Source organism: Botryllus schlosseri, chromosome 7 (genome assembly GCF_051294905.1).
Source record: "Botryllus schlosseri isolate E-star chromosome 7, Bs_hap1, whole genome shotgun sequence".
Taxonomy (NCBI): Eukaryota; Metazoa; Chordata; class Ascidiacea; order Stolidobranchia; family Styelidae; genus Botryllus; species Botryllus schlosseri.
In genome coordinates, this window is record NC_137242.1 from 14,032,079 (window position 1) to 14,044,571 (window position 12,493).

General features: G+C 40.0%; 1 protein-coding gene across 1 annotated transcript in view; it reads left to right on the top strand.

The window, feature by feature from the left end:
• The window catches only part of LOC145443718 (uncharacterized), a 441,881-nt gene that overhangs the window by 101,814 nt on the left and 327,574 nt on the right, over nucleotides 1-12,493 (top strand). The window lies entirely within an intron of this gene.

Consider the following 12,493-nt stretch of genomic DNA (forward strand, 5'->3'; position numbering starts at 1 on the left):
GCGCCGCAGTAGCCTATTAAACATGGATTTTGGGCTTCCAGGTGGTCTATTACGACTAGTGTAGCAGCCCTAGTGCTGCTGTTAACCTTGTTGTTATTGTATCTGTGGTCATGAACTGTGCACGTGCTTTCTTGTAATCATGAGATTCGCCTCTTTCTGGTCTGGCCGTCGTGCAGGTCGGTCGTGTGACCGCCGGCTCAATGCCGTATTGTGCAGTGGTGTCGGTCGATACGTTGCAGTTAGCTTGCGAAGCTCCGTAATAAAGCATTTCCAATCCGAAGACCGGGCCGTTACACTAGGGCTGCATTCAAAACAAACATGTTTGAAACTATGCCCTTGTCTAAAACATGTTTTTTTGTGTATTAATTCCTGACGCCATGGATATTCAATTATGACGTCATAGTGGATTGACATTGACAACTAAAATATAGGGTAAATATAGCTCCTTTGACGAAATATATACCTACTATAGCTTTTGAACCGACTATTTTGAGGGTTTCAACCATTCCATGGTATGCGTCGGCTAGATCGGGTGGTAATCGTCCGTAGGGCTCATACAACATGTTTTTGGAAAGTATTTACACAAATATAACATAATTATACAATTTAAAAAAATAAAACAATTTTTTTGAAGAGCCTTTGTTTAAAACACAAACAAATAGTTTTAAATGCAAACCCAATTACGACTGTCCGCTGGTATGAGGCCGTAGGCTACGCTACATATAATTGAAATGGGGCCGTGAATAGCAAAAAGGTTGTTGTACAGGTATACCTTTGTTGTAGATAGACTGCGTACCTGGGTACAGATCTATCAAGCCCAGCGGTTCTCAAACTGGAGGTCATGTCATATGCCATTGTCATATGTAACATGCCTTTTGGTTCTTAGAAATGAGGATTTAAATCGAAGTGGCTTAGAACGGAGCCACTCCATTGGTTTTTGATTTAGCTTATGGTCAAATACGCTTGAGCCAAGCAAAGTCAGAGAATTGAAGGTAGGCTATTAGACACCAAAATCGCTAAAATATGTATAATGTATATGCTACGTGCTACCATTGCACATGATTATTATCGCTCCGCTCGATTTACCTCCAGCTGATAATTACTGCTCTGTGTATAGTCCGAATTTCATATTCGAGAAGTCATAGCCTTCAATGTCATCAAGCTATGCTTTGGGATTGCAAACATTCTTGTTGCTATTTTTATAGTTTTTTGATTAGTGAAGCGAAATTTTCCGCTATGGGTCACGGGGCGAATGTCTAAAAAGTTTGGGAACCACTGATCTAGCCGAAACAGGCCGGACTGAAACATCATGATGTCAAAACAATCCTATACGCAGATATGGTATTTCAACTATATTAGCTGGTTGATGGTTGTTCATGATTATTGATCATCTATATATACCCGTAGGTCACGGTTGGTGACACATAATTTCTTTGATTTAAATCAGCGGTTCTTTTTTTGTCGCGACTCAACATCTTTGGACTGTGGAGCAATTAGAATAAACGCCCTTCAAAGCTTTCCACGCCTTGCTTGTTATTGACGACAGTAACGCAGGACAAGAACCGTATGAAGGGTAAAGGAGCATGTATGAACAATGCCAGTGTAACCCATTCCAGCTCATAATATGATCTTATTTAACGCCTTGATGCATCTGTTTGGAATATTTCGATGCCCTCTGTCAGCCTTCTCCCCTTTAGAATGTAGTGGTAGGGGTCGATTCGCGATTCTTTTTCTAAATTTTGCGATTTCTATCTATACAACATGCGTGCGCCTTATCCCTTACCAGCCCGATTACGAAAATATATTACCTAATCACGTATTGCATGAGTATTGAGCATATTCAGAATACGCAGCATTAATGCATTCAACTGGTCGCACTCAATGAGACGGAATCCCTCACGAAACCGCAAGCGCTCAATGAGAAATCCGAGCAGTTGATGATGATGCTAATACTTGTACGTTGTACCTGGTATTAACATTGCAATATCTTTTCTCTGGCAACTAGATTTAGCGTTGACAGCTTCTACCGCGGTTTTCTCTCTGCTTAGCTCATGCTCGTACCAACGACACTGAGATTTGTGTTAGACTAGGCTACGTAGTATCAACTAGAGGTCGATCGATTTCAATTTTTTCCTGCCGATACCGATACCGATTAATTATCGAAGGAGCAGAACCGTTTCTCAAAAAATATATATTAGGCAAGATGGCACTTGTACAATGTGCTATGTGCATGCCACCGAAAGCTGAACAACAAACGAGCAAATTGAATTTAAAGAAAATATATTGCTGAATTGTGCACATTCATTGACATTTAGGCTAACCCAGCAAGCAAAACGTGATACAGAATTGCAGATCAGTCCAGTAGAGGTAGATTGTAATGCAGGAAGCACAATTTCTCTGCATGCTCACCAGTTAAACTTGTTCGGCAATGTAGGCCTGTACATCTGTCACGTACGTAACGCCCATTGCGTCGTCAATTTCTTGATATTGAGAACACGGAGCATTGAATTCCCAATATTTATTTTTTAAATTGAATTTCGACCGCGATATCGGTGCATCCATTGGGGTCGACATGCCCGACATCCATAATCGGGAAAGTTCTAAATATAGGCCTCAATAATCGGTCGACCTCTAGTATCAACCAGAGAGCATTGGAAATGCGGATGTGATAAACAAAACAGACGGAGTCTTTCTCGTATCTTTAGCCTGATGGAAAACAATTCCTAAGATCGATGTCATAACAATATAATATATTATAGCAACCCAGGCGTCGAGAACACTGATTTAATATATAGTCGAACAATCGAATCCACTTGGTACGCCCTTCAGTATTAAAATATATTGATGAAAGACGACGCGACTTGGTAAAAGTGGATACCGTATGATGATAAAATACATTTGATTGTATTGCCACATCCAGCGACAAATCAAAAAACCTTTCATGAAAAGTCGAAAAAGTTGCACTATAAGATTCCTTCAAACAGCTTAATACAGCATTCTACATAACTTCCGCGTATTTAGGAAGCTGTAAAAAAGTTGGTAAAGTTGCAAAATCCTGCCCTAATAATAAGTCATTTCGGAGATTATCGCGCGGGCGACTCAGAACTTTCTCGGAGGCCGCAGGTTGGCTACACCTGTAATATATATAGTACTTATATGCAACAGACTAACTGATGTCCTTCTAACCAAAAGCCCCTGGTAACAGTGCAGCATCAAGTTTACTATAATCTCCCTTTTCACATAACGCATCATTCAATTTCATCTATTGAACGCAACTGTATTTCGCGCATAATTCTACAGAGGTTCACTGAACCCTAATAGCTAAAAGTAGCCTATATGTGTTAGCAATCGTTATATGAGGCTGATAAAACAATTATCGCTATATATAAATTGATATTCATCGCTCCTTCATCTCAAGATTGACACCACCATTGAATCATATCGTCAAGTTCATCATTGAATTGAATGGAACGGCAGGCTCACAGTAGGGATATATAGAACTCTAGATATCCCTGACTCACAGCATCGTCGACTAAAGCGGCGTATAGGGAGAAAAACTTCTCTCCGTTAAAAAAATCTCAACCGCAACATTATATTCACACTCTTGCATTATTAATATGATGCCCCACATCACTCTCGTCTGATATTCACACAACAACCATGTAATATACGGTTATCAGATAGAGTTATAGTGTTTCAATACCAAATCCAGTCAATATACGGTTTAAGAGTTCAGTTGATTTATGGATCGATAGCCTAGATGCTGGATTATTACTTTATACCAGAAGGCATGATGCAGGATTACGATTTTCAAAATTCCACTGAAGCGTGATAACGAAGCTGGTAAACGTATAGAAATAAATTTAAGATGTTGAACTATTGCAAAGAATTAGTTTTTGAAGATCAAGTATTATTGAAAAGGTCTATACTCTATATTTAACATTCTCCCGATTGGTTTAAGGGAGCTGTAACTCTATATTCGATGTGTTTTCCGCAGGGCTGATGAGTCGGAGTCAGATTCGCTTCGTCGGATTCGGGAGTAAATTTAATGTTATCTTCTATTAATTTTCATCCAGTGTACTGTACAATGTACATGCCTCGATCTCCCCGACGCCCATGCCCGAGTGATTGCTTGATTTCAAGGACTACTCCATGTCGTTTCGAAACCCTCCTCTCTTTTTCTCGTATCGCAATATTGTGGCGAATTGATCCGATAAAATTATTATTGAACTGAATTGAATAAGGATTCTAGAGTAATCAGTATCAGTATCAGTGTATTTATATTTTCATGATTTCTAAACACTACAAAATTTCGATACAATGAAAATTGAAAAGATAGGAACGTGTCAATACGACTTGGAGTAGTCATTCGCGAATTTCGTTGGTTAAAATGTACATTCTAGATCTTGAACAGTGGTTCTCAACCTTTTTCGACTCATCGCCCCCTTAGCAATCTCGAAACAAATTTTCGCCCTTCATATTTACGGACCCGAAAAATAGGACATATCATCGGGAAATTTATTCACTTAACTTTGATCGCTGGTGAATTTACTAAGAAAAAGGCCATTTTCTGAGGTGGTAGGTGCTCGGAAAACCAGCTTCCGCGTCTACTTTCTGTTGCGTTGACCCTTTTTCGCGTCATATGCAGAATAAGCCGTGTTCACGTGCATTTTTTAACGGTTAATTAAATATATCTCACTGGACGTTTCAACATTTTCGCCCCCTATCGCCCACTGGGGGCCGATATCGTCCACGTTAGGAACCACTGCTATAGAAATAGAAGATTCAATCGTTCGACTTTATTTTTACTGTGGACAAGTTTATTTACCGGCGATCTTACAATGAAAGTCGAATGTGATTATCTAACTTTAGAAGCCCAACCGCGGCTTACATTTAGGTATTAAAAGCACTGAGCTGATATAAATAGCAGAGATGAGCGGATTTGAAATTTCTATGTCCTAATCCAATCCAAATCCGAACCTTCAAATCCAAATTCTAATCCATAACGTTTTCATATTCAAGTCCACGTCCAATCCTAATCCGATTCCAACTGGAAATTCAGAAAAAATATTAATTTATGCAATGAAGGGATTCGAAAATTTTCTTTCACAACCAACGATTCACTTGATTCAAGATAACTTAGTAACCATAAGTATAATAATAACTGATCTGAATAAAGTTTGTCGCCATTCGCCACACGACATTTCAAATTCAATCTCCCAGAAAATAGTTCAATCCAATCCAAATCCTAATCCGTTCTGAAAAAAATGTCTAATCCAAATCCGACAAAATTTCACAAATCCTGTTTTTTCAAAACCTAATCCTAATCCATGGTCATCTCTGATAAATAGCACTGTAGCATCATAGTGTCCTATATGGTGTCGACACAAGTAAATCGCACGGTTCAATGAAATTGTATCACGTCACAGTTTCCATTTGGATACAGGCAACTTGACAGTGATTTTGACCGGCTTGCCGAGCATTAAATTTGATGAATCGGGTATCAATCGAAAGCTGACTCTGCACTGATTACGAAAATATAAATTTTATTCCGCTCGCGGCCCTGGAACCCCCACAATCAGCCCCCCAATTATTCATTGTCGAGTAGATTGGCAGTGTGACTTAACAATGATGTCTGGCGAAACGAGAGACTAGCTCAAGAGCAAGGATGCGGCCGAGCGGCGAGAGTGGGATCAGCTGACGTCGCGGCAATAGCGATGTGCAAACGCGCCACAGAGAAACGCTGCGCTGTTGATACTTTTTCTATGCGTTTCGGTACAAGCGAGGTCACACCAGCCTTTCCTTGACTTGTAAGGGTAGAACTGGGTCCACAGAATGTATTAGGGCCCTACCAATTTTCGCGCAATATCGTTCAGCTGATAAAGATATGTAGGCTACGTCTAAGTAGTCTACATTGGATATGTCAGATTATTATGATATCGATTGCCTTAGCCCGCTTGTTGCGTAGGGCTCCAGAGATGCGTGGCGCTGTTGATACTTTTTCTATGCGCTTCGCTAAAAGCGAGCACACACCAGCCTTTCCTTGACTTATAAGGGTAGAACTGGGTCCACAGAATGTATTAGGTCCCTACCAATTTTCGCGCAATATCCTTCAGCTGATAAAGATATGTAGGCTACGTCTAAGTAGTCCACATTGGATATGTCAGATTATTATGATATCGATTGCCTTAGCCCGCTTGTAGCGTAGGGCTCCAGAGACACGTCGCGCTGTTGATGGCGGGTGTCGATACTTTCTATACTCGCTTTTATGGTTAAGTGTGAGCAAGGAGCATTGAGCATGAGCATACATTACAAGCTTTTATTTGATCCGTATGGGTAGGACTTGGTCCGCGAATGCAGCAGGTAAAATGTTGATTGTTGAATAAAGTTTAACAGCAGGAGTGTCGAATTAAACTGGTATCGCTGTCCGGATTCAATCCGTTACTAGAAAGCTTGCGGGCCATACCTGCCAAATGATTCCAAAATGTTACCACCAAATTCATACCTTTGTTTTTCACTGGAATATATCTGATATCACTATAAACATTGGCGTTGGAATTTGGTTTAGCATTTTTCAATCACCAAATAGTATTTTTGAATGCCGGGGACCTTTTGCGTCAAAAGTAATAGGGGAGATGTGGTACCGATGGATCAAAAATCGGAAACTGATCGCTGGCCCTGAAATGTTCAGCCGAAAACAGCAGATCTTTTGCTGGCTCATCACTTCGATACAAGTTCTAGCGATCGCGCACATATACATGAATATCCGTCTTTTCAAAAATATTTATGGACGTTCAAAATTTGTTGCTCGAACGAGTCATCGGTCCCCACCCGGTGGGTCCAATGACACACGACCCAGGGACCTATGACACATATACCCTAAAAAACTCAAATGTAACTACTTTTCTTGCTCAGTATTATAATCTAAGCTACAGCAAGCCAGAGAAGAATGTTTGGTCGCAACTGTCAAAAAATAGAATAAATATTACCTCAAATGTTGTCATAAAATCACGTTTCGATTTAGGCTCGGACTTATAAATTTGAGGGTACATACATATTGCCCGAAAATCGACAGTGTGACTTCCAAATACCTCGTTATAGCGATAAAACATCATATGCAATTATTACATAAAGATTTTCTGTACGTATGCATGTTTCATTTTTTTCATGATTAGTATGCCTAATTATTTTGCTTGATTTGGCTATTGTATCATCGGTCCCCACCCTACGAATTTTATACATGAATCGAAAAAAAGTCCACTCAAGGAAAGTACTGAAAAAAATTATAGGTGCCATTATATAGCCTGATACAAGCCCTACACTTCACAATAAAAATGATTGGTCGTTTGTTCGTGTTGAAGGTTACAAAGAAAAATGCATATGTCAATCTAAATTTAGTTTACACCCCCTAAAACAAAAATCATCTGTGAGAGACCCCATTGCTCGCGCACGTCGAATTTTTTTGGATGTGAGGAAAGATTTTGCCAGCATGCAATTGAAGACAAGTTCACGGAGTGTCATCATGGAATTATCATGGAGAATTTCCAAAGTATTTTCGGTCCCAGTGATCCATCGGTACCACATCTACCCTACAGTGGTATCACAGATATTTGAATTATATTCATTCTGTAGCCTGTATATATATTCCTAATGTAACTTACGTAAAACAGATTTGCAGTATTTTTTTCGCATCTGTGAATAACTGAATGTCCATTGTCCATTCGGCCCAACAGAGTTTGCACTTTTTCGCCTTCTCGGAATTTGGCAAGGTCACCGACGTGGTGCTTATGGGGACTAGAGTGAAAACTCAACACTGTAGTTGTATTACTACAATATGATATATTTACATTATCTAAATTTGCTGTCTTGAGTGAATCTTATTACTTGAAATTATATTTTTCTTACTAGAAATATCTCTGACAGCTGAAGGATTGCGCGAAAATTTGTAGGGACCAAATACATTCTGTGGACCCAGTTCTACTATTACAAGTCAAGGAAAGGCTGGTGTGTGCTCGCTTTTAGCGAAGCGCATAGAAAAAGTACCAACAGCGCCACGCATCTCTGGAGTCCTACGCAACAAGTAGGCTAAGGCAATCGATATCATAATATTCTGACATATCCAATGTAGACTACTTAGACGTAGCCTACATATCTCTATCAGCTGAAGGATATCGCGCGAAAATTGGTAGGGCCCTAATACATTCCGTGGACCCAGTTCTACCCTTACAAGTCAAGGAAAGGCTGGTGTGTGCTCGCTTGTACCGAAACGCATAGAAAAAGTATCAACAACGCAGCGTTTCTCTGTGGCGCGGTTGCACATTGCTATTGCCGCGACGTCAGCTGATCCCACTCTCGCCGCTCGGCCGCATCCTTGCTCTTGAGCTAGTCTCTCGTTTCACCAGACATCATTGTTGCGTCACACTGCCAATCTACTAGACAATGAATAATTTGGGGCAGATTGTGGGGGTTCCAGGGCCATGAGTGGAATAAAATTTATATTTTCGCAAGCAGTACAGCGTCAGCTTTCGATTGATACCCGATTCATCAAATTTAATGCTCGGCAAGTCGGTCAAAAATCTCCGTCAAATTGCCTGTAGCCAAATGGAAACTGTGACGTGTTACAATTTCATTGAACCGTGCGATTTGCTTGTGTCGACACCATATAGGACACTATGGTAGCATTCACTGGATGTCGCCAGCGACAGACCGTGAAATTTTCCCATCCGTGAAGAAAGTCTCGTATCGGCCGGGTCGGTTTTCTGGAGGGCTCAGTTTTAGGACTGACCCTATTTTTGATCTACATCAATGATATTATTAACTGTTCCTCCTTTTATACTACACTGTTTGCCGATGATACCCATCTTTTTCTTTCATCCGATACTATAAGCAACCTAGAAAGTTCTGTGCAGAGTGAACTTACAAAAGTCTCTCAATGGCTTGCTGCTAACAAATTAAGTTTAAATACCGATAAAACTGTGATGATGCTCTTTAATACTGCTTCTGATAACCTTACTGTGAATCTAAATAATAACTGTATCTCACTGTGGGCGGAGCCCAATTTCTCTGCTGAGTAGCGATTCTCTACTCAGCAACGATTTCGTAACTCAACTCACGCCAAAAAGTATACTCACACTCAAATGCGTTCGAATCGGCACTCAAATCTAAGTCAACGCACCACCTGACTTAAGTGTCAATTTTCACCAGCCAGCAGCCAAGAGCCAACTGCAAGAAACACCCGCAAAATACCGGAGTACCGGTATTGTCGTATAGGTAAATCGGCGCTATTTCATGATGTGAGTTTCAGCTGAGCAAATGAAATCAGTGGCGCTTGGGTGGATTTTATGTTTATTTGTTATTCTCTTATGTAGCCTTTCGACTTATCATCATCATCATCATCATTGGTTTATTAGCAATTTTATCAGTTCAATATACCACAAAAAATACGATACAATGAAAAGACAGGAAGATGTCGAAGCGACTAGGAGTAGTCTATGGAATCAGACACCCACCTTGGCCTAGGCGATGTAAAGAGGAGGCATGCACACTGAATGAAAGTAAAGAAGATAGTATAGAAAAGAAGCGACAAGAAATAGGGCGGCATGTCATGGGAAGCGAGATCGATAGGTCAGTCGTGGTCCGGTAATCTTGAGGATGGACTGTATCGTACGGCATCTCGGTATACCGGAAGGAATGGTAACTTCTACTCTCTCAAAATAAATGCACTAGCGTCAAGTTCCGTTGAATGAATGAGTGAGATGGCGCTTGGGTGGATTTTGTTTCATATAATTTTATCGTACAAAAGTCATGTCAACTGGCTTTTGAAATTTATAGGTACAGAAATGGCGACAAATGTCGATAGTCAAGCAAAGCCGACAAGTTTTGTGCCGCTGCTAGCTATTGAATTTCACGCTGCCGGTACTTTACGAATGCTCCTTCCACAATTAAGTAGATGCAGTATCTTATCTTGAACTTGAGCTGACAGACTTCTCGGTGATATCAGTGTTGGGATGGAGTCACTATACCTCCAGGCCTTTCAATATTCAGACGAGACTCTCTGAACAGAGCAGCAAAAAGCTTTTGGAAACAAGGAATGCTGCGGATATGGCAAAGTTTAATCATAGAGGAGCTAAGTGAATCGTGCATAAATGAGCTTCAATTTTAAAGAAACCCTGAAGAAATGTCCATTTTCTATATATTTACACGATATCGATGCATTCTTTTGATCTTGAGGCATGCACTTAGCATCTTGCAAATATACTTCTGTGGGGCAAAGGAATGTTCTGGGTATCTTGAAGAATTACTATTATTTCTATTGGGCCATATTGAAAAGGTCTGGATAAGGTAAATCAGTGAGATCGACGTCTACGTAGCAGGATTTGTGACGAAATAACGAGGAAAGCGTCTCGTTGTCATGACAAAATCGTCCAGGCGTGTCTGGGTCAAGGCTAAAAAAATCTGGCAACGAACTTTCGGAAAATGCCGTCTGGAAATCGATACTCAACTGAGTAGAGAGAATTGGCGCGCACTCAACCCTGAGTATCGATCGATACTTAGTTGAGTGGAGATACGCATTTGAGTATTACTTAGTTGAGGAGAAGAATTGGGCTCCACCCTGTGTGACTCAGCAAAATATCTTGGAATCATCATTGACTCCAAATTGTCATGGAAACCGCGTATTGCTCATACCAGAGATGAGCATGGATTAGGATTAGGTTTTGAAAAAACAGGATTTGTGAAATTTTGTCGGATTTGGATTGGATTTGGATTAGACATTTTTTTCAGAACGGATTAGGATTTGGATTGGATTTATCTATTTTCTGGGAGATTGAAATGTCGTGTGGCGAATGGCGACAAACTTTATTCAGATCAGTTATTAATGTACTTATGGTTACCAAGTTATCTTGAATCAAGTGAATCGTTGGTTGTGAAAGAAAATTTTCAAATCCCTCCATTGCATAAATTAGTATTTTTTCTGAATTTCCAGTTGGAATCGGATTAGGATTGGACATGGACTTGAATAGAAAAAAGTTATGGATTAGGATTTGGATTTGGATTTAAAGGTTCGGATTTGGATTGGATTAGGACATAGAAATTTCAAATCCGCTCATCTCTGGCTCATACCATAACACAGCTTTCTAGATGTGTAGGTGTAATGACAAAACTCAAGCACATAGTTCCTAGATCTGTGCTTAGGACAATTTACTTGTCGCTTTTTTACTCGTATGTACAGTATGGCATAATTGTATGGGGGAATGCTTGTACTTCACATTGTTCTAAAATTCGTACCCTGCAAATCCGAGCCATGTGTTTGATGGCTGGCTTGCCCCATCGAACAAGATTATCCCAGTACTATCGCAAATACAATATTCTAAAATTTGACGATATTTTTACATTTGAAGTAGCTAAATTTATGCATCAATATTTTTCAAATGAATTGCCTCCTGTGTGATTTCTTCGTCCTTGCTCAAACTGTTCACTCACACAATACCAGATTTTCTTCCCAGGGCAACATCTATTTTCATCGACCCACCAGTAACCTCACAAAGAAATCGATCGAGTATGCCGGTCCTGTCATATGGAATGCTATAACCTCTTCAATACGGGACCTCCCATACCACTCCTTCAAAAAGGAATTATTCAGTCACCTCATCTCCCATTACCAATGATCCGCTTGTCTCCCACCAAATTTGTAGTTTCTTTAGTATTTTATTTTCATGCTGAGCTGAATTGATTGATCCCAACCAATGCATCCAAATTTATAACACAATATCTGTATTTGTTAATGCAGGGTGTGATCAGACTAGTTGACCCTACCCAGAGTCATATCGGTCACACCCTGTCCTATACCGTAAGTTCATTTATTGTTGTTGCATGTGCCAACATGTGCCTTATGATGTTTTCTTTACGGTTGGACAAATCAATAAATCTCTCTCTCTCTCTCTCTCTGTGAAAGAAAATTTTCGAATCCCTTCTATGCATAAATTAGGATTTTTTCTGAATTTCCAGTTGGAATCGGATTAGGATTGGACAATGGACATGGACTTCAATAAGGAAAAGTTATGGATTAGGATTTGGATTTGGATTTCAAGGTTCGGATTTGGATTGGATTAGGACATATAAAGTTCAAATCCGCTAATCTCTGTTTTCTGGCTTTTTAGGACCTGGGATGATCCTTGCCGTTTGCCACTAGTTGGCCGGTGTCCAGGTTATGTTCACGGTACTTTTACGCATCTTTGGATTTTGCTCAGTGAGAATGAACGTTTGCTGGTATTTCTCAAGGTCTGAAGATACTTGTACAACTGCGTCCGAAGCTTCCCATTCGTTACTTTATTGATATTTTCAAGATTAGGAGCAAATGAAAAATATAGGGAGGTGTTGAAACGACTTTGCTTACAGCTTTCAATACAACATCCATTGTAGCAGTATATTTATTAAACTCGAAGAAGTCTTCGAGTTTAATAAATATACTGCTACAATGGATGTTGTATTGAAA